Genomic DNA, 21,385 nt, shown 5'->3' with positions numbered 1-21,385 from the left:
TTTAATGTCTTTGTCCAAATACCAGCAGCAATATCACAAGCAATAACAGCAAATCTCGTTAAATTTTCTTTAGGCTCCTCGTGCTGAGAATCCTTCCAAAAGAAGAGTTTTAAATTCAGCATTGTCATAAGCCATACCAGGAAGCTAGCTGACCTTCCTCTGCTGGGGAAGGGCAAAGCACCCAGCCACGTCCCTCCCATCTGCTCTGCATCACCTTGGGCTGTTGCACAGAGTGAGAACGCTCACGGTTCTTTCAGTGTGAAGATAAGTAGTTGTTAAAAAGTGTATTTGAGATAAGGCTTTGTCACTTTCTTTTGATTCTACGCTTGTAAGTCCAATACTTAGATATATTTTACTTGCACCTGAACAATATCTTCCACTTCTTCACGGCTACGTACTTTTTACCCCTTGTGCCAACTGCTCAAAATTTAGCCTTTCAAGTTAACGTGCTGCAGGTCCTTCTGCAGAAATGGACATCAGCAGAGGCAGATGAGTAAATGCTGTTAGGTGGCCATGTTGAACATGGAAGTATTTCTGAGGGTACACTGATAGAGTAGGTCCTTCTGAATTTTCCACTGCTCATTTGAAGTTCAGAACAGATGATGGCAAGGGGAATTCATGCCTTTTCTTCTCTGAAACCGTCGCTGGAAGAGAACAAATCACCCTGCGTTGTCCTTTTCTCCTAACAGCTTCTTCATTTAAAATACCAACAGCACTGACAAATCTTTCAATTGCGGTGATTTTTAAAATCTCCTGCTCCTGAAAGTACACGTTTCCCTCTGCACTGGAGGATTCTTATGCCACTTAAAATTCTTTTTAGCCCCCTCTGTCCTAGAGAAGTTAAAAGCCAAGTGAGGTAATTAGAAACAAAGCACCAAGTAATCTTGGAGCCCTTAAAATAGAGAATCTTTGCCATCGAGGACACGCTTCAGCATTGGCTCTGGTTGTTGAAAGGAGTTTGAATTGGGTTCACACGCTGTAAGCCTCAGACTCATGTTCCTCCTATCCACTGGCTCAAAGCATCCCTTGTGTCCTTCAGAAGAGCCAAAGTCACAAGAAATATTAGGGGACTTGTGGTGTTATGCCCAGCTCCGGATCACCCAGAAGACAGGAAGGAAAAATGTGGACTGAGATACCAGTTTTTTTTCTTTTCTGTGGACTTGGTCATTCTTTGAGGCTGTGCCTCGGCATGACCCATGGGTTTTCATTGTGGTCTTGGCCCCGTGGTGTGGTGACAGCAACTATTCTTGTACCTGCTAGCAATCACTGTGGAGATAACCCATGGCTTCTCTCCGTGTGCTGCTTTTTAATGGGCACAGACCACAGTACAGCTACTACATGGAATTTTTTTAGTATCTATATGTTTATGAAGTCCGAGGAGTTGAACTTGAGTCTTAAAATGCATTCCTCAACAGCCAGGTATTGTCAGCTCTGCTTAAGAAGTGTGCTTTGATGAACTGGGCTTTCTATCCCTCTTCCATGGGTTGTTAAGTCTGTAATCAGAAATTTAGGGGAATGGCTAGCTGGCCCAACTTCCAAATATTGAAAACCTCAAAGTAATGTAGCACATAACTGAAATCACATAAACTTTAGGTATGAGAAATGAAGCTTCTGACACCTCATTTTCATTACAAAGATGGTAACAAGAATGGAAAATGTCACGAGAATAATTCACTTGTGTTTGGTCTTTTGTACCATAATTATCTAGTTCTTCTCGCTTTGGGCTCTCCTTCTCCAGCGTGACTTTTGGGACGGGCTTGGTGGGTTTGGCTTTTAATGATCTAATAAATACAAGTAATAGCTTGTGATTTGTTTAATGTTTTGAACTGAAAGGTCAAGGGTAGGAAGATTAAATAGTTTTTACTGAGAGCATTTCCCCTGATGACTATCTCTTGCTGGAAGCAACACGATTTCTTAAGCAAGCATAAAATCAGTTTAGGAAGGCTCTGAGCTCAAATTAAAGCAGCAAGGAGAACAATGTTAGTGCATGGGTACTATCAGCTACAGTAGGATAGGCAAAAATGAAATCAGGCGGGGAAATCATACCCAGGTTTTCTTATAATGTCACTGCAGAGTGGATTATGATTTTTTTTTTGGCACGTGTGGAAAATCTGTGTGAAGATCAGTGGGACTGAAGTAAAGACTGAATTGCTTTAAGCCTATGCTTTGCAGTTCAGCTTTTGCTAATTAAATTGTAGCTTTTAATGACTTTTTCTGGTAATTGATTACCTGAGCGATAAGCAACTGGCACCCATTTTTTTGTGTATGGAGCCTGAGACAAGGAATTCAGCTCAGATAACCGCATTCTGGGTCAGTAATTCCTTACAACAACATGTCAAGCTTATGGAGGTTGGAAAAGACCTCTAAGATGATCACATCCAACCACTCGCCTACCACCAATGTTGCCCACTGAACAATGTCCCTTAGTACTACATGCTTCTTGAACACCTCCAGGGATGGTGACTCTACCACCTCCCTAGGCAGCCTGTGCCAGTGCCTGACCACTCTTTAAGCTTTTCCAGTACCCAACATGAACCTCCCTGGAGCAACTTCAGGCTGTTCCCTCTCGTCCTATCACTATCTCCTATCCTGGAGAAGATGCCAGCCCCTACCTTGCCACAACGTCCTTCCAGGTAGTTTAGAGGGCAGTCCTATTCCCTGTTGTGAAGGTGTTACAGAGGTCTCTGCCTTGCCCCAGTTCTCAACGGAGTTGTAGTATTGGTGAAGGAGAAAACCAGTCTCCTAATATCGTTAGCTGTGCATTGCAAGAACTGGAGAACCAAGACAGATACATCTTTTCATTCTATTTTTATTCTATGACAGACACTCTGGAGACTTTGCACGCTTCCCTGGGTTCCTGGACAAGCACCCTGTTTACTTTCATCTGAAATAAATGTTTCATCACAGAAAATGAGATCGTGTCAGCAAAGGTATTGAAATATGCTGTTAATTTAGATATTTTTTTTTTCTGAATTGGATGCCTTTCCTCTAAAATATCTTTTTATTACTGTTATTATTGCAGGGATATGCTGAGGGTTTCTAGTAGTGTGTTTGCTAAATAGAGGAAAGGCCTTTTGTCATTTTAGTGAAAGGATGTGAGCGTAAGAAGCATGGTCTGTGATGAAATTAGCACCTTATTGTACATTTGAAGATATCTGTGTTTTTATACAACGAAACTTACACCTCTGGTGAACCTAGAAGCACAACCTGGCTGTACAGGACTGAAATCCTCAGAAGAGATGTCTTTGCCATTGCCATAGGAGAGGTGGGGACACCAGTCCCTATCAGCCTTGGCAATTACCTGTGATTGTTCAGTACTAAATGCATGACTGACATCAAATGTGGTACTTTCTCTCAGCGTTAAGACTGGAAATGTATTGTACCTATAATTACAGCTGTTTAACTTAGAATGTTACCATAACAGTGCTAGGTTGTTCTGACCTTCTGCAGTGGAACAGAAAATGCTTAGTACTTCTTTCCTAGCTTCTTAACAACATCCTTTCTTTTTTTTTCTTTGTGGGATATGTGGAGCAGTTAAATCAGCCCTCCCACAGAGCAGGATTGTGCCTTTATTCACTTGCAGAAAACATTTACCATATACTATGGCAAATCACACAATCAGTCTTCATGCTAATCATTCTCTGCTGGAAGCTATTTACAAAAAAACTTCTGAAATTTTCTTACTACCTGGAGAGCAGAGAGTCACAGCCAGAAGTGTGATTCATGGGTTTTTGGTGGGTTTTTTTTTAGTTTTTTTTTTTTTTAAAAAAGCATTAAAACTGAATCCTCCCCAGCCCCAACCCCTGCCATGGGCAGGGCTGCCCCCCACCAGCTCAGGCTGCCCATCCAACCTGGCCTTGGGCACCTCCAGGGATGGGACACCCACAGCTCCGGGCAGCAGTGCCAGGGCCTCACCAACCTGCTGGCAGATAGCTTGCATGTTTTAGAAACTGTAACGTTCTGCTCAGTCCTAGAAACTTGCAATCTCAGGCTGCATTTCATATAAACACTCTGCATACTACTATTTTCTTCTGTATTTCCTAAATTCAGCTCTAAGTAGTAAATGCTTATATTCCAGCTTCTGCTTGAAGCACACGCTATTCTCCTAGAATGAAAAAGACAGCTCTGCTTATGTTACTGTTATCGCTTGCTCCTTATTTATCTCATTCAGCACTGAAAAGCTGCAAAACTGATCCAGGGGAGGAGGGGAGGTCAATCAGAACTAGCAGGGGCAGTGCAAGGAGCAGGGGCTTCAGCAGCTGGTTGCTGGGTGGTGGGACAGGGCTTCATGTCAGGAATACCAGGCTGCATCCAGGTGTGTGCGTGCGCGGTGTTCTGACGCCTGCGGTCTCAGCATCCCCAGCTATTAGATTCCTGCAGAGCATGCAGGCAGCAGGAGGGCGGCCATCAAAGGCCTCAGGGAGGGTATAGCTACAGGAGAACGATGTTAGATGCTGAGTCTGAAGGTGTCTGCTCGGGGAAGCGCCGGAGGCTACGTTTGAGCCCAGCGCTGTGTGAGGGAAGCGTGGGATGTTAGCAGGGCCGAGCTGAGCTGAGCTGGCACTAGGCCGGGCCCACGTGGCTGCACGCAAGGCCTTGCAGAGGTTGAGCCATGTTACAGCAAAGCCCACTCAGTCCTTTGTGCAAAACACATCTGATATAGGTCAACAGGGCTATGATTTCCAGTTTATTGGGCTGAAGACCCCCCCCTGTGATTGAGTCCAAGCATGGCTGTCAATGCTCTCCTGGGCAAATAACAGTGCAGATGGTGTCTGAACTGCAACACGGTCCCACTTAGAGCATCTTCTTGGACACACTGTGGTTATCAGAGTATGTATAGGTGGGATGTAACCACGTCTGCATTGAGTGGTAATACAAGGCAGGAGCTCAGCACCTCTAGGGGATGTCAACTGAGTGAAACAGGCCTTCCCTCACCCTCCCTCATCAGCAGAGGGGGCCCTGGCCCCCACCGTGCCATGTTACCCCCACGCTGTGACAGAGGCAAAGAGGTAAATCAGCAGATTTTCCATGCAAATAGTGAAGCCTGTCTTTATTTCTGCAGTATAAAGGAACAGAGCTGCAAAAGTTGCTGCAGCCCTGTGGAGTTGTGGATGCGAGAGAAGCTCTCTACTCCGATTAATTATTGCTGCTACTAAAAAGAATAGGCCATTTTAATGTTTTAAGAACCCGTTTCATAATGATCAGGATGTACAATAGGGCTGATTAATGTGCACCTCAGGTGTGCTGGAGGCTTGCATTTATTACACACCCAGTGCACACATTAATCAGCAGTGTGACGTGGTATGTCATGCCTTATAGCTTAATTATGTTGTCTCCCACACGAGCTGGGGTTTATGTGTTGTTCAAAGCCGTAAACACTCCAAGAGTCCCATTTCCACTGAAATCAATAGGAGTTTGGCTATTGTGCTGGGATGAGAGCAGGGCTTCGCTGTAAAAGTAAAATAAGGCTGCTGCAGCTAACGGGGACTTTCCAGAGGGAAGAGGGGCAGCAAAGGGCACGGGAATTATGAAAGATCAGACTCAAAGGGGACCTGAAAAGATTACAGAATAAAGTAGAAAATGTTAAAGAAGGCATAAGAGTAGCAAAGATAGAAAGTAAAATGAAAATTGGACAAGAGGTAAAAATAAATAAGAGATATTTCAAGTAGATAAAGAATAAGAAACGAATGGGGCAATGGGGATTCTGTAAAATGGAAAGGGTAATTTTGTAACAGAGGTAGCAGACATCGGTGAATAAATAAATGAATTATGTGCCTGTTTTCATAGAGGAGAATGGGAGAAATTCAATATATCAGAAATAAGAATGTTCCTAGGGAAATCCTTGTGGAGCAGGGGCATGGGGAGGGGGAGCAACAAGCCAATCACTGAGAAATCCTGCAAGGAGTGGGAAAGAAGGGCTTGTCGGGCAGCTATGCAGCGTTTGGAGCCTCTTCAGAAACAGACAGAGGGCTGCAAAAAGGGTAAGGCTGAGGGAGGCCCCTGGGCTTGGGTATGGGAACAAGCACTGGACACGGTGGCTCCATGATCTCTCCTGCGATATATCAGTGTTTAAGAGTTAAAAATATCCCTAAAGTTTACAACTTGATTTTGCAAGTGCCAAAAATCAACTTGACAAGCGCATAAACCAGCTATCTCTGGTTTCATACAAATCAAAGGTGAATAACTAGACAGGCAATACTAGAAGCATTTCAAGAGAATAAATGATCATTTGTTAGGTTGGGAATTAAAGGAAAGATGAAAAACAAAAAGACAAATCCAAACTTCCTGGACTTAAGATTGTTAGTGGAAGATGAACCCAGGAACCACTCAACCTTGAAGTGTTTGCACCAGAGTATTTTTAAGCAGTGCTACCACTCAGTGAGAGACAAAAGGTTGAAGGGAGCCAGCACCGCTGCTTTCCAGCAGGCTGGGCTTGAGGACAGAAACATTACCCTGGTCTGATCACTTTACTGCCATATTTTAAAGCTTGGTGCCTTCCCAAGGGAGGAAACTTGTGCACGTTGGTGCTCATTTTAGTCTGATTTTTTTGCACTTTAATCTTGTTTAGTTACTGATGATGTTCCAAATTTGGGTAGGAATGTATTCAAGGAAAGACAGCCTCCTCTTGCAGTTTGTTGATTGCTTTGCATTTGATTCAGCTGCTGCCATCCCAGTGCTTGCAATCCTCCTCACCAGGAGCAAAACTAAAAGCAGTGAAAGAAAACTCCCTGAAAACAAACAATAACCAAGCTAGTGAAATTCAGCTTAGATGCCTGTGTTTTAATTAAAGCGCTTGTCAATTTTAGGGTGAACTTCTCTCTTGCTTACTAAGATGTAATTAAGAGTTATGGAGCTCTGTGCCTTGGTAACCTGGAACTGTGATTCAAGCAGGCATGTCAAGCTCTGTCCTGAAAGCTGCCTTCCAGACAGACACAACCCTGTGTGAAGCTCAGGATCCCCTTCTGCAACTCTGGCTTCAGGCTGTGCAAAGCAGCTGTCCTGCTAGCATTCACCAGTCCATCCCACTGCCATACCAGGCACAAACTGCACCCCACAGCTGCCTGGGTGATAGAAGTAACTCCCTTGTGTCCTACCACAAGAGCTTGTTCCTCTGTGTTCAGCTCGATGTCCTAACTGTGCATACTTGAAGGCAAGAGTCAAAGGCAAGCAGATCTTCCAAGCTCTTGGAAGAGCAGAGGAATAGATATGTTGCATATGCTTGCACTGCTGATGAGGCTTGTACCACTTTTCTCCACTGAGTTATTCCTTCACCATGAATGAAGATGTGTTAGACCAAAGCGTATCGTTTATCTGCTTAAAAAACTATTTTGACAAATACCTGCTTATAGTCTTACAGCTTAGGAGTACGGGTTTTCTTCTCTCCCTCTTTTCTTTTCTTCTCAATAATAAATCTTTCATAAAATTAAGGCATTGGTGTTACATCTCCGTTAGGGTAATTTACTCCCCACAGTAATTTTTACTTAGTTTGTTCTACATGGAGTGATATTTTAATCATCCTTTCAGTGTTTATTGATGAGGGCTTCCTACAAAAGATGAGAAGATTAGCTTAAAATTATCCCCTGTGAATTTAAAACAATAACAAGGAAGTGAACAGTCTAAAACAAATTAAGAAATGTAATAGACCTAATGAAAGGCTGATTTTTTTTTTCTTTTTTTGGTGTACAAAATGACTGCAAGACTCACAGTGGCATTGCTGCATACAACTCCCATTAAACTACTGCACTTTTTTAAATTGAACATGAACAGATCTCCCTGTCTCTAACTAAAATGAGATAAATGATTTGTTTTCTGATCAGTATGAAAGTATTACCCTTATGTATTACCCTTATGTAAGAGAACTGTTAGGTTACGGCCTGAACTGATGATTGAGCACCTGGTGAAGGGCTGTGCACTTCATTGTCTGCACCTGTGAACACTGTCTGCACCTGTGCTCACCACCTGACCCGAAGGGGTGGACTCTGAGACCTCATTTAAGGTTGAGCCCCCGAAGGGAGAACATCTCCAGGGCAGAATCTCTGTAAGAAGGAGTGCTCTACAGTTGGAGATCCTCATCTCCGGTTGGGTGAGTCAACTTTTTTCTTGTATGTGGCTATTGGTAGTCCCAACAGTACTTTGCCTGCTATTGCAAAGAACTTGTCAGAGGCAGTTTTGCTGCTTCATGGGACAAATGCTTTGATTCAACCTCTGCATGAAATTTGCTTCGTTCCTATCCATGTTGCCTGGGGAAAAATGTACTGTTCTTCACCCCCCGGGAGACACCTGGCTCTGGAGCTGCTCTTGGCTCTTGGTCAGCGTGCAGGGGGGAGCTGTCTTCAAAGATTAATTAACTTCCAGGTGGGAGGGGGTATGTTCCCTGCACATTAAAAATTGCTGCAAGGATAAAAGGGATATCCCTGAGGGGTGAAATTAAGTGTCGACCACCTATTTATTTATTTATTTATTTATTGGTACAAATGTGATAGAGTTTACTTTAACTCCGCTGACATGCTAAGTGAAGTGGTAATCTTCCAAATAGGGAAAATAATCACAGTGCTGGTATCCTTGTATGGCTGAACTGCCTCAGCTGCCAGCCTTCTCAGCCTCTTTGAGTGAGAGGCCTGCTAATGGAATGCTGAGGAACATTTTTGCTAGTGCTGAAGACATCTTCTTCGTGAAGATGTTTCACCTAAAGAGCTTTTTCCAAGGGGGGAACTAAATTTTACACAACCGTTCCTACAAGAGAATAGGTGGTAGCTTTTCTCTTATGGGCAAGAGAAGAAATTGAGGTTTTGAATGTGTCTGTCAGCATAAAGCTGCCTGGATGGGTGGAAGTGACCCAGATGTGATAGCCAGAACTTGTTGAATTTTGTCCCTAAATTCCTGGCTGGTGGTCTGATATGGTTTTGTTCCACCCTTTTTGTCTTAAACCATGGTGGCATGTTGTAACATGTTGCTGAACAATAACTGAAGGTAATTTGTATATACGCATATAGCTACTTTTGTACACGTTTAGTGTAACTTTCCCTGGGTCTACTGGCTTAATTGCTGCTTTTCCAAGTGGCAAAAGTTAGCGCTTTGGCCTGTGGCACAGTTTGTCATGTCTGCTAAGTTTACATTTGTATGATCTTCAGAGCCTCCCATTCAATCTGCAGGAGAATGTGTGTATCTGTGCCATTTGCTTCTGGGTTCAAGCTTAGGGCTTTACATTGGTTTATTTTTACCTGTTTGCTTTCTGTGGGCACTGTGAGGCTTAGTTAAACGTTTAAGTTTTAAAAGACTTGCATGGAAAGCTGTGCAGAAAAACAGCATGTTAATCTTTCTATTGACTGACACTCCTGGTATGGTAAGATCAATTTTGAGGACTTGGAGCCTGTTCCATTTAATTTAAAGGCAGTGCTGATGCTCGTTGGATACATGAACAGCGTAAAACTTGAATGTCCAGCTGTATTGGCCTCTGTGGGCTGCAACATACAGTACTGTACAAGGGCTGCTCTGAAAGTAACGCCTCCTATTTTATGATGTTGGCCAACAACATCGGAGGTGGATGTTGGTGGTATGGCAGTAGAGGGTTGAACCTTTCCACCAATATTCCACTAAATTTTGTTGCTATGTGACAGATGGCAGCAGAGGAGCGGTCTGACACAATGGTGTTTGAGGTGGAAGTGTGTATGTACGAAGAAGTGTGTCCCTGAACAAAAACTTACAAAACTATGTACAAAAAAATAGCACCCATTGGCATTCATTGATGCTTGCTGCGTCTTTATGAAGATTAAACAGTGAATGTGAACACACAGTGAGAGGTGGGTGGTGCATTTCAGCAGTGGCATGTAAAATAAACCACGTTCCATATGGTCGTGCATATATATACAAGTGCATTGTTCACTGCTGGTGAAAATATACAGCTAATGGTGTTGACTATGTTGAAAAGTTGTTCTGTAGCCAAGAACCAGCACTATTAAGTAGTACTATAGTGTTCTTTGTATATGTTGTAATTTCCATGGAAATAAATAGGAGGTGTTACTTTCAGTGAGACCTACGTATTTCCACAAGGCTGTCTTTCCATTAGTTTTTCTATAGTAATTCATAAAAGGAGAATATTTACCAGATATTCCGAGTACTACTTGAATATAATCGCTTTCTCTGTTTTGAACAGAAGGCCTATAAAGTGTGCTTGTACACTTCTATGGAAGACTTAAACTGAAAGAATCATTTTTTCCTTATTTGCATAGCCTGCTGAGGATGGACCTCAGTGTACATATGTCGAAGACAATAAAATTATCATTATCCAGACAATGCCTCCTATCCAGGTAGAGAGGTACATCTGGATCAGCTGTACTACTGCTGGGATGCCCCTAGGGTTTAATTCTGAAACTTTCATTTCCTTGCTCTGTATTCAGCTGCTATTAACTTTAAAAGCTTTTTTCCCCTCTCTTTCCACGAGGAAGGATTATGCATGGCAGTGATAGCTTATTACTCAGTTGGGTTCACTGAATTGCTGAAACCTGAAAATATTTACTAGTCAGGCTAAAACATTAAAAATATCCTCTGATAAATGATCTGAAAGGAAAATCAAGCAATTGAGCAGATGGTTTTTAGGCCAATCTTATGGTGCGGCTTTGCAGAGAAATAGTAGTTCCAGTAATGTGTTATGGGATTTTATTTAGATCGTTACACCATTTGGTGGAAAAAGGATAAGCGTGTTAACTTTCTTTTTTTTTCCCCCTATCTCAGAATCCCCTTTTGAAATTAATGTCCCAGCATCTCAAAACATACTCATTTTATTTCCTCACTTTTTGCTGTTGGTACTGCAGTTTGCTACTGCTGTATCTGGCTTCGTAGAGCAGTAATAGCCTCCAACTTGCCAAAGCCTTCTTCCTGATGGACTCGCTAATTGTGTTAGAAGGACAGTATTTATGTGCCTCAACCTGGTTTATACAGGGAATTACAGCTTCTTGGAGGCTTTGTGAAAGCCACAAAGGTATTAGAATAAGTGTTTCTGAGTAAGTGGCTGACTTGGCCTTTATGCCAGGCTAGGTGAATGCAGATGGCTTTACAGATGCTCTGTGGGCTTGCTGGGAGGAAAGGGGACCAAGGAGTCCTCTTCTGCAGAGCACCAATGTGGTCAGCCTCTGGGTGTCAGTGCCACAGCCTGGATTTAAGGACTGAGATGCAATGTCATCTCTTCTATGAGCTAGAGAGCTCAGCTTATGGAAGGGGAGGACTTAATTTTTTTTGGAGCGCAGGTGAAGACGTATGTTTGAGGAGCAGTATTTTTAACATGGATTTTATCACCCTGTCTTTATGAGCAAAGTCTGTTAAACTGTATCCAACAAAACATTCACAATATCAAATCTGAATGATACCCCCTTTCTTCTGAATACCTTAGTAAAATAAATGTTGCATTTGTAGGCATGCTCGTTTTCATCCACCATCCTCCTTAAAACAGGCATTCAGCCCTGTACTCTTTATTAGGCACTAGTAAAACCTTTGGCATAAATATTGGATTTCTTATCCAAATGGTCTCATTTTTTTGCTTTAAGCAAAGCAGAAAATTATGGAACATTTAATACAGGCAATTTTCTTCTTGTTCGCGTCAAAAATGAGAAGAAAAGCACTGACTTGGTATGGGCTAGAAGACAGATATAGATATGCCTGCTCCAGCACAGTGTACACTTGTGATGGTGCCTTTCATTTATCATCAACTGATGCAGCATAGTGTCATGAACTTGATATGGAAAAACTGAAGTGTCTTTGTCTGGGACTATGGTGAATTGAGGAGTCTGAAATCAGAAAGACTAGCAATAAGGGTTCTAAGCTACAGGCAACTTGGTTCCATAGCAGGCACCAGCTCTTCTGCAGTCCTTTTGTCTGAGCCAGGGTTATGGCTGTTTCCTGGATGGCAGGGCCTCTGCTCATCTGCTTTGGTGAGATGGGTGGACTTATGCTAAATTAGAGGCTGAGGAGAAAGCAAGTAAATGAAATCTGGGGGAATACTGGGTGACAAATACAGGGGTGACCTGATGTACTAAAATGGGATCTAAACAATGCTGTTATTAATTATGGGCTTTGGTGAAAGGAATTTTCTCGAGACATGTTATGTTAGAATACAAAGTCGTAGAATCACAAAATCAGCAAGGTTGGAAAAGAACACTGAGATCATCAAGTCCAGCTGTCAACCCATCACCACCACATCTGCTAACCATGTCCCTAAGTACTACATCTGCCCCCTCTCCTTAAACGCGCTCAACGATGTTGACTCCACCATTTCCCTGAGCAGCCTGTTCCAATGCACTACCACTCTTTCAGAGAAGACTTTTTTCCCAATATCCAACCTGAACCTCCTCTGGCACAACTTAAGTTCATTACCTCTTGTCCTATTGCAAGTCTTGATCTTAAATTTAAATCCAACTGAACAGACCCAACCTGAGTGCCCGAGGGGATGGCATGGAGCTGTGTTGGGAGGGGTCAGGTTGGGTGTCAGGTTCTGTTTTTTCTTCTTGGCCAGCTCATCTATCAGTGATGTCAAACATTTTAAGTTTGGTTTCCTCATGTACACATATAGAAACCTGCCCTTTATTTCTTTGGCTTCGGAATATTGGTAGAAATGTCTGTTTATGATCTCTGAAAGAGTAATGAGAGGAATGTGATCAAACCACTGCTGTTTGTGGTGGTGATATATTGATGCTATGAGGTATGCACTTAATTACTCTCGAAATCCTGATTGATTCAACACCCTGTGCTCCCGTATGCTGATTCTGCAGCATAGTTGCCCATCTTACCTTTAATGATAAAAGGTCTTCGGGAATGAAATCTCCAGCAATGGCTGAACTTCAGAATTTGCCATTTGCGTTTGCTCTGCAGCTTGAGATGACTTTTAATTATTCAGAGGAGACAAAAGTAAGTCACATCTGTCTCCGTTTCTTTCCCCTAAGCAAATCTGTTCTGTAGATTTTCCTATGTGACCGCTATACCAATATTTTCCTGGTATGGGTTCTCTGGTTTTCTGATTTCCATTCTTTTGAAAATTCTGTTACATGTTTGAGATATAGCAGAATTCAGCTAAATTGAGACCTTTTTTCATCAATTAACTTGTAGCAGATCAATCAGTCTGTTCGTGTAACGAACAAGTGGAGGATTGTGCGCCTGTTCCTCTGTATCTAAAAGAGTACGGCAGTTAAATAGCCTCATCCATGTGAACATGGTAACAATATCCATCATATTTGCTCAGAAATTCCTTTTGCTCAGTAAGGAAACCTAGGGAAATCTAGGGAAATCAACTAGATTATGCTCAGGAAAGCGTCAGGAGCATCTTATTTATGGTCCAGCCCTTCCACGGGCAGGGTAGGTGGTGTGGCTCACTTCGCTCTTTGGTTCAACAGCTGGGAGAGCATGGAATGAGATATGTGGTGAAGTGCTGCTTCAAGCCAAGACCTGGCTGTATCATCTCGCATTCTTGGAGGGAGATGTGGTTCAAGTGTCCTGCCTCATCATGCATGTGTATACATAGCAAGAAGAACTGGGAGGGTAATTTAGTGTGTTCAGAGAGATGAATGCTGAGCATCTTCCATTTGGCATCTGCTACTGCTGTCAGCACAGACAGCTTCTTTCTTCTTTTATTCTTAAGAGAATAGCTGTTATTTGTTGCAGTGTCAGCTACTTATTTTTAAATAACCTAAAAGAATTACATGAGAAAGAGAACTGAATGTTCTAGCTGTTAGATTACAAATATTTTTGGCCAGTACATTCAGGCACAGAATGGCATTTGCTTTTAGGGGCTTTGAAGAGAATAAATAGGAACCCTACAGCTCTAAGAGAGGATTCAGATTTTTGATTGCTCGGGAATGAGGTATTTTATCTTGCACCTGTTCCAAGTGGGGAATGCTTTCAAGTGTTTATTTAGAGCCTATGTAAAAGCAACCCTTACAGTGAAGGGGGGAGAAAAAAAAGAGAAAATCATTTTCTTAATAGTATTTTAAAACACGCCAAGCCACGTGGTGGTGCTAAAGTTACAAAAGATGAATTCTCCCAGAACCCTTCTTACAGAATGTGTAGAGTGTGGCCAGATGAGATATGACAACAAGTACAAATTATAGCGGTGGCAAACCAGTAAACACGAGAATCTGAGTAAATCAGTCATATCAAATCTATTTGCCAAACAGTGTTTATCCTCTGTAAAAACCTCACGATCTCCATGGGAAGTACTTCAGAGCAATCTCTGCTGGGCTTCTGCTGGGCAGAGCGGAGAGCTGGGATATTCCACTGCAGGGTTTTTGCAGGCGTTCCAGATGATCATTCGGCCCAATTGAGATGAGCAATAACGATACCTGTGGTTTTCTTGTTGTTGGTTGTTTTCTTTCTTGAGTGCCCAGGTCCAAATTTGAAACTGTTACACGAGCAGAAATTGAACGCTAGGGATAGATAAGCACTTGCAGTTTAACAGTGATAAATTAATTGCGATATTCTGTGTGTTTATTCCTCATCTTTCAGCTAAGCAGAAATCTCAGTATTTCGCAAGAAAGAGTGTTTTCTGTAGAGATGTCAGATGGGCTTCTTTTGCTCCTGTGGTTTCACTGGTATGTTTCTGTCAGTTTCAATGCAGTCAGCCTTCTGTGTGACAGCGCACAATTTGTCCTGCAATCTCCACTGTTTTCCTGTTTATTCTTTCTGGCCTACGTTCCTCACATTGCAAAAGTGCACTGTTCGACGTAGGCTGGGTAAGCCATGTGACAGTGGCAGCAGCAAGCAAGATTTAAGTTGAAAGCACCCTAAGAAACACAGTAGAATTTAAAAGATTTTTTTTATTTTCCTCCCCCCTAACCCCCCGGTTAGTTTTAAGCACCTACATCAAGCAGTGGCTTTGTGAGCTGCTTACATGGGTCAACGGTGATGAAAGCTGACATGGGCCAGTTAGCCTTTTCAAATATATTCTGTGACTAGGGCAGAATAATTGCATTCAAATTCCATGTTTAACATTCATTTACAGACTCTCAATGAGGCACAATGTATATGCCATCGCCTAATTTGTACCACTCTGGGAACGTTTTCCTTGTCTCAGCATTTCACGTTGGGTTTTGTAGTTAAAGATCTGAGCGCAAACCTGTTCCTGCCATAGACTGCCTGCGTAACCCCCAGGCCAATTATTAAATGTCTGTATACCGGTTTTTACTTTTGTAAAGTGGTGACTACAGTACCTGTCATGGAGGTACCTCAGGCTGAGCAGATTGAGATGTGGATGGAATATTTTATGGAAATACCTTGGTGCTAACAGTGTTCACTTTCACTAGCCTTGGCAGAAGTCTTTTTTGTTGTCCTCCTTCCCTCTGGCTCATTTCTTCCCTTGATAAGCAAGAGCTGGTAACACCTCATCTACTGCTTCCAGGTGAAGAATGTAAAAAGGATCATACTGAATCAGATTGATGTCCACGTGCTCCTCTTACCCCCCTCTACTATTTCTTATGCTGTTAATGATTTTATAAACTCCTGTTGTATATCCCTTATCAGCTTTCTCTTTTTACAGACTAAAAGCATTACCATCCGGGGTTGCTGGGCAGTTTTTCTTGGGCTTTGATCAGCCTCGCTGCCCTTTCCACAGAGCTTGCTACAGACTTCTTCTAACATGGACCAGAACTGTGTATTGTGTTCAAGGTATAGGTGCACCAGGTACTTCTAATCTGGCATAACGATACTTTTGATTGTAGACTTTCCCTATTATTCATATATTAAGGTTTATCTACCTCTACTGAACACTGAGCTTTTTTTATCAATTAACTACAGTGAACCCAAGATCTTACTCCCCATTGTAACGTGAGGTAAGCTCAGCTCAGAGACTGTCATTTTGTAAGTGGAATTACAACTTGTTTTATTCTTATTGCCCTGCCATTGTCATGTTCTCCTGTATTTCCTCTTGCAGTCTCAGCCTTTGCTCTCTTCAAGCTGTCCTGGCTTCCTGTCCATTTGTCAACCTGTTTGGACTCCACTGCAGGGAGAAAAGTTGTTATTTTGAGTTTGCTTGGTTTAAGCAAGGAGGGGAAGGACTTTCCTGGGATTACTTGTCTTATATCCCACTCAATGAATGAAAGAGTGATCTCATTGCTTGGTTGTAGTCCAAATTAATGTCTCAGACATTGATCAATCACTGATGTTTCAGAAAATGATGCAGGAATTGTGTGTGTGAACTCTGTGTTAGAGCTCTCTTCCCAACATATGACTTGAAGCTGTTGTAATTATTTCTCATCAGGCAGGATCAGCCAGAGGAGGTCTGTTGCAGCTATTGTGTCTCACAGGTTCCAGTTCCAGCACCTAGACCTTGCTTGTTTCTAGACCCAGTACGAAGCCCACCATGTGCTGTGAGGGTACTTGTCTCTCTGCTCCCCCTCCATTTTGAGATGGATTTCCTATCAGGGTTGCATAGATGTCTCTCCAGCTCTTACAGGCCATAATGGATGTGTTCTAATTATCAGCCTGCACTGGGCTACTAGAGAATGAAACATCGGTTAATATCAAGACAGAGCAGAGCTACAGCACTGGAAATCATTTCACTTGGAGAAAAAAAAAATGTTTTACATCTGCTTATCAGTTGCAGTTTTTCTTGTTCTTCTTATGAAACTGCAACATCCTGGAAGAAATAGGGCGGGAATGAGGCCGCCTTTGTTGTCTCCTAGCTAACCTGAGGCACTAGGCCTGACACTGAGGGCCTGTTTGTGGAGGATTTTTGGTTTTTAAAACAAAAAACACAAAAACTCATACAAAGCAGAGCTTAAAAGCCTAAGCATGATTTGATTTCAGTTTGATCCCAGTGTTAATTAGCACATCCTGGGTGCCTGATTTTTCCCCATCTTTCCTCTGGTGTGGAGTAGCAAGTCCAGGTTGCTTCCTAGGGGGAGGTGGAATGGTTACTTGAGCCATGTGAGACCTTTCCTATTTACTTTTCACTGTCCCATTTCAGAGTTTCTTTTAGATTCATTTTTCTTCGGTTAACATTTATACAGATTTAGAGCTTTTCAGCTGGCAAATAATATTGTGGTCCGGGCTTAAGGAGGAGTGTGACTCACTGACATTTCAGCCCAGGTTCATACCTGGTGGTTTCTAGAACCAGCACTTTCCAACAGCACAAGGCCTGATGCTCCAAGGCAAACTCTTGCCACGTTCCTGAACGTTGCTGGACTTTGTCTTCTCCAGCATTGCCCTCTCAGTCTTCAACACTAATAAACCTGCTCTGAGCGGTGTACCTCACAACACTTGTACCCTAGCAGTCCCCAAAGCATTCCTACTTCTCTGTGCCTGACAGCAGCTCCACGATGGCTTTTTAAAATTATTATTTAGCCTTGAACACATACTAATAATGTGCGGTCTGGTGTTGTGGAATGCAGTGATAATATCTGTATTGCTGGTGTTGCTTTGGCTGGAGAAAATTCTGGTGAGGCCCTGCCTCAGATGCACCATTCAGTCTGCGCTGAGCAAGATGTGCTTCAGTCCTGTTGGCGTGGTGTTCTGGGATGCTGTGACAGAAGAAAGAAGCATTCATCTCACACTGTCAGAATAGCAGTTAAAGCATAAGGGCCCAGTCCCAAAACCGTTAAGGTCAGCAGAAGGATTCCCGTTGTTTTGTTCAGCTCTGTTCAGTAGTTTGAATATAATTAGCTTTCAATGCTTATCGTTCTTATTAGTTTTTAAATCTGAAGCATAAGAGCGTGGACTTGCTATTCCCAACCCAATTATGCTGAAATACTGAGAGCATGGAGGTTTAGAAAGAGATCAGACAAATATTTGGAAAAAATAATTTGTCTCCACAGTTTCAGGGGGCTGTGACTATTTTTCATATTCGTCGCATACTCATAAATAGGCTAGGCAAAGGAAATGTTGGGGGAGGCATTTGTTAAAATAAATGATTTTGAACTTTTAACAAAGCATTTCATTTAGAAATGTAGCTTGATGTAGTTAATAAATACTGGCCTAACCCGAATCCACCACAGTATGGGTTCTGTTCCCCAGTATATACATTCTGCTTCCTTCCTATTCCCTAACTTAGCCAGGCAGGAGTTTAATTGCCCAGCTGTGACTGTGAGGAAACTTCAACCATGAAAACTGCCATTGTTTGCCTTGTGGATGAGCCAGAAAAGTGAACCATGTATGCTCCTATTAACTCTTAGTCTAATCATTTTTTGCTGTGTGTTACGGAGATTTGTGCATATGGATGTCTGTGTTTAACCAAATGAAGTTCTGAGTGTGTTTCTTGGTTCCTGCTGCTTTCATTCTCACTACCAGGGCTTTCAGCCCTCACTGGGAAGTATTAAGGTGCTTCCTCTCCTGGCACTGCTGAAAGGCAGATTGTTTATTGCGCCCTGATGCAAATTAAGCCATCTGCCTGTGTTGTGGCAAAGCAAAAGAGGCTTTGCTGTAGGAATAAAAGTTCCCTGAGATTGGAAGGACCAGCTTCATGGACATGTGTTGACGGGAGAGTGCGGAACAGGCTGCCTTCTCGTGGAACCAAAGGTCTCTCTTATGCTTTTCCAGGCAGAATTCTGATCTGTTTCACGTTTCCTTTGTGGAACCTTTCCTGACTTGGGCACAGACATGAGCTTTTACATTCATGATGCTTCCTCTGGAGATAAAGGGGGATAGCAGAATGTGCGATACCTGAGATACAGGCATGCTGTGAAGAACTACAATTTGACATAATGCTGTTTCTTCTCATTTTCTTTCTTAGCCATTCCCAATATTACGCCAGTCTTTTTTTCTTCCTCTTGACAACTGAGTTGTTGTTTTCAGAGGATAGAGAGCAGTGCTATGTCAAATTAGCTAATAACCTGTTGCTTTCTGTGTATCCCTGAAGTAGTCTTATCTACGCACATACCTTTGCATATCTTGTGACAATATTAACAGCCTGGTACAGCACTGCATGCAGAAACAGCTGAGTTTTTGTCTGAGCACTTGGTTTTCAGTCATTAGTTCTGCCAGGAGTAGTAAAGCACATGGACTGGTCATTGTGCAAAGTGAATAAGCAAAGGCATCTGAGATCATCATTGCCAGACGTGTGGGTGACAGGCAGTGTAAAACAAAGCTTCACCACAATTAGCAGCATGGTTAGAAACATTTCTTTATGGATTTCTTTTTTTATGTGCTTCATTCAATTTTTTTTCTGGAAGTAGCTTAACCCTAACCCTAGCATCCATTTCTCAATATAAGAGTTGTTTAGAAAAGACCTTTTGTGCTGTGTTTGTTACCTTAAAATCAAAATGATATGACTGAGCATATAAACGTTTATTTGAAGAGCAGACATCAGAATGAAAATTGATGTATATTCATCCAGACTTAAGTGTGGTGCTGGGTGAGCAGAAAGCTGCAGAAGCTGTTTCTTCAGAAACGTAGTCATCCACTTCCCTCCTGACCTCCAAAATAGTTCTATCTATGGGGCAGAACTCTGGAGGCCTTTAAGCTGACATCGTGAAGAGAAGGAAAAGATCATACTTGTCATCACTTCTTGTCTGCTTCAGTAGATGTTGAATTAGGTGATATCAAAATGAGCAGCTTCAACAAATTGGTGGGGAAGCCCAGCTGCGGCTGGTGCCTTTTCCTCATGAGCTTTGCTTTGCTTTTATATGAGAGGGGAGAGAGGAACCACACGTGGATATTGTGTACATTGGCAGAGGCCTCTGAGCTTTCAGGTAAATGTGAAATCACCATTCTGCTCTTCTGCTTCTCTTTTGTGAAGAGACAGAAAACGTGCTCTAAGCAATCTTCTCAAAGCAGGAAGGGGAGCCATGAATTTGCTCTGCTCAGTGGAGTCTGGGGATGAAGATGATGCAAAGCCACTCAGTGTGATCAGGGCACATGTCCTTGGGGGTACCTAGGTCCCTAAGGGTATTTACTGACGTTCAAGGAATAAGTTAGTACAGAGAACCTGAGATGTCTCTTAAGTGAGGTGGAATCAGAAAGAGGATTTTGAAGACATCATTGGTTTAGTACTCCGGGAGGTTAAGTCATTTTGCAGATCTAGACCGAGGATCTGGTTGCTCTGCTGAAGGCCTCCAATGAACTAAATCCTGTGGATAATATTATGTGTAGCTAGATGCTAGAAGACTGTTAGAGTGAAGATAGAGTTTTCATGAGTGTGTCTAGCTATGATGTTTAAATAGAAATGTTAACATAAAATTTGTCTATATTGAAGATATTTACTGCCTAAAACACCATAGTAAATATTCCTGGTTTCAAGCATAAACTGTATTCAATGTAGTGACTTTGAGTTCAAGGTAGGAGCTTTTGGATGAAGAGAAGCATCATGCCATTCCCTCATGCTTTCACTGAGTGTGAGAGCACAATTGTATTGCTAAGAGTGGGAATAACACTGTGCAGCTTGCTGAGTCTGACAAAGGCCATTAAATACCAGAGTATGTAGGGGTACAGGGATGTGAGGTTTTCTAACACCTCCCAGTTGCCATTCAAGACTTTCCTAGGGTTGCAACACATCTGCTGGGAAGCATTGCCTTGGTTCAGAAGAAGAGAATGTTTTACAAGGGAGTCCTTTGACAAATGGTGTGTGCTTGTTATCTCTGCAAGCAGCTGGAGACAGACTTGAAAAAAATCAGAAACTTATGTGAGTCAGCAGCATGCATTTGCAGCCCGGAAGGCCAACAGCATCCTGAGCTGCATCAGAAGATCAAGGGCAGAGCAGACAACTGTCCCCTCCCTCACCCTGCTGGCCCTTGTGAGGCTCCAGCTGGAGTCTGTGCCATGAGGTCTCCAATACTGGATGGAGGAGGAGCTGTTGGAGAGGGTCTAGAGGAGGCCACAAAGATGCTAAGAGGGCTGGAGCACCTCCTCTATGAAGAATGGTCAAGGGAACTGGGCTTTTTCAGCCTGGAGAAGAGGAGGCTCCGGGGAGGCTTCAGAGTGGCATTCCAGTACTTGAGGTTATAAACAGGAAGGAGACTTTTTACATGTTTAGATAATGATGGGACAAGGGGGAATGGTTTCAAACTAAAAGAGGGGAGGTTTAGTTTAGCTGTTAGGAGGAAATTCTTTTCTCAGAGAACGCTGAGGAACTGGCATGGGCTGCCCAGAGAAGCTTTGGAAGTCCTATCCCTGGAAGCATTCAAGGCCGGATTGTATGGGTCACTTAACAACCTGATCTGGTGGGTGGCAGCCCTGCTCCCACAGCAGGGGGTTTGGATTTAGGTGGTCTTTAAGGTCCCTTCCAGCCCAAGCTATTCTGTTATTCCGTGAAAGTAAGAAAAACTGTCTAAGATGTTATTTACCAGGGAAATAGAGCACTGGAGAAGGGATGGAGCATTTTAAAGCACATTCATTACACCCCATCTGAGTCATGTCACATCTAAATGTCTTGGAATAGCATGCTTATCCACCCCATCATTAAATTATGAGTATT

At 42.6% G+C, this 21,385-nt stretch overlaps 1 long non-coding RNA gene across 2 annotated transcripts in view; it reads left to right on the top strand.

The window, feature by feature from the left end:
• The window catches only part of LOC107052021, an 81,123-nt gene that overhangs the window by 3,636 nt on the left and 56,102 nt on the right, over window positions 1–21,385 (top strand). For both annotated transcript variants that reach the window (XR_006938683.1, XR_005858163.2), the window contains exon 2: window positions 74–2,930. This is a non-coding gene — a long non-coding RNA (uncharacterized LOC107052021). The remainder of the gene's footprint in view (window positions 1–73; window positions 2,931–21,385) is intronic.

This window comes from Gallus gallus, chromosome 3 (assembly GCF_016699485.2).
Source record: "Gallus gallus isolate bGalGal1 chromosome 3, bGalGal1.mat.broiler.GRCg7b, whole genome shotgun sequence".
Lineage (NCBI taxonomy): Eukaryota > Metazoa > Chordata > Aves > Galliformes > Phasianidae > Gallus > Gallus gallus.
The sequence above is the reverse complement of the archived record's forward strand: the minus strand, read 5'-3'. Positions and strand labels throughout refer to the sequence as shown.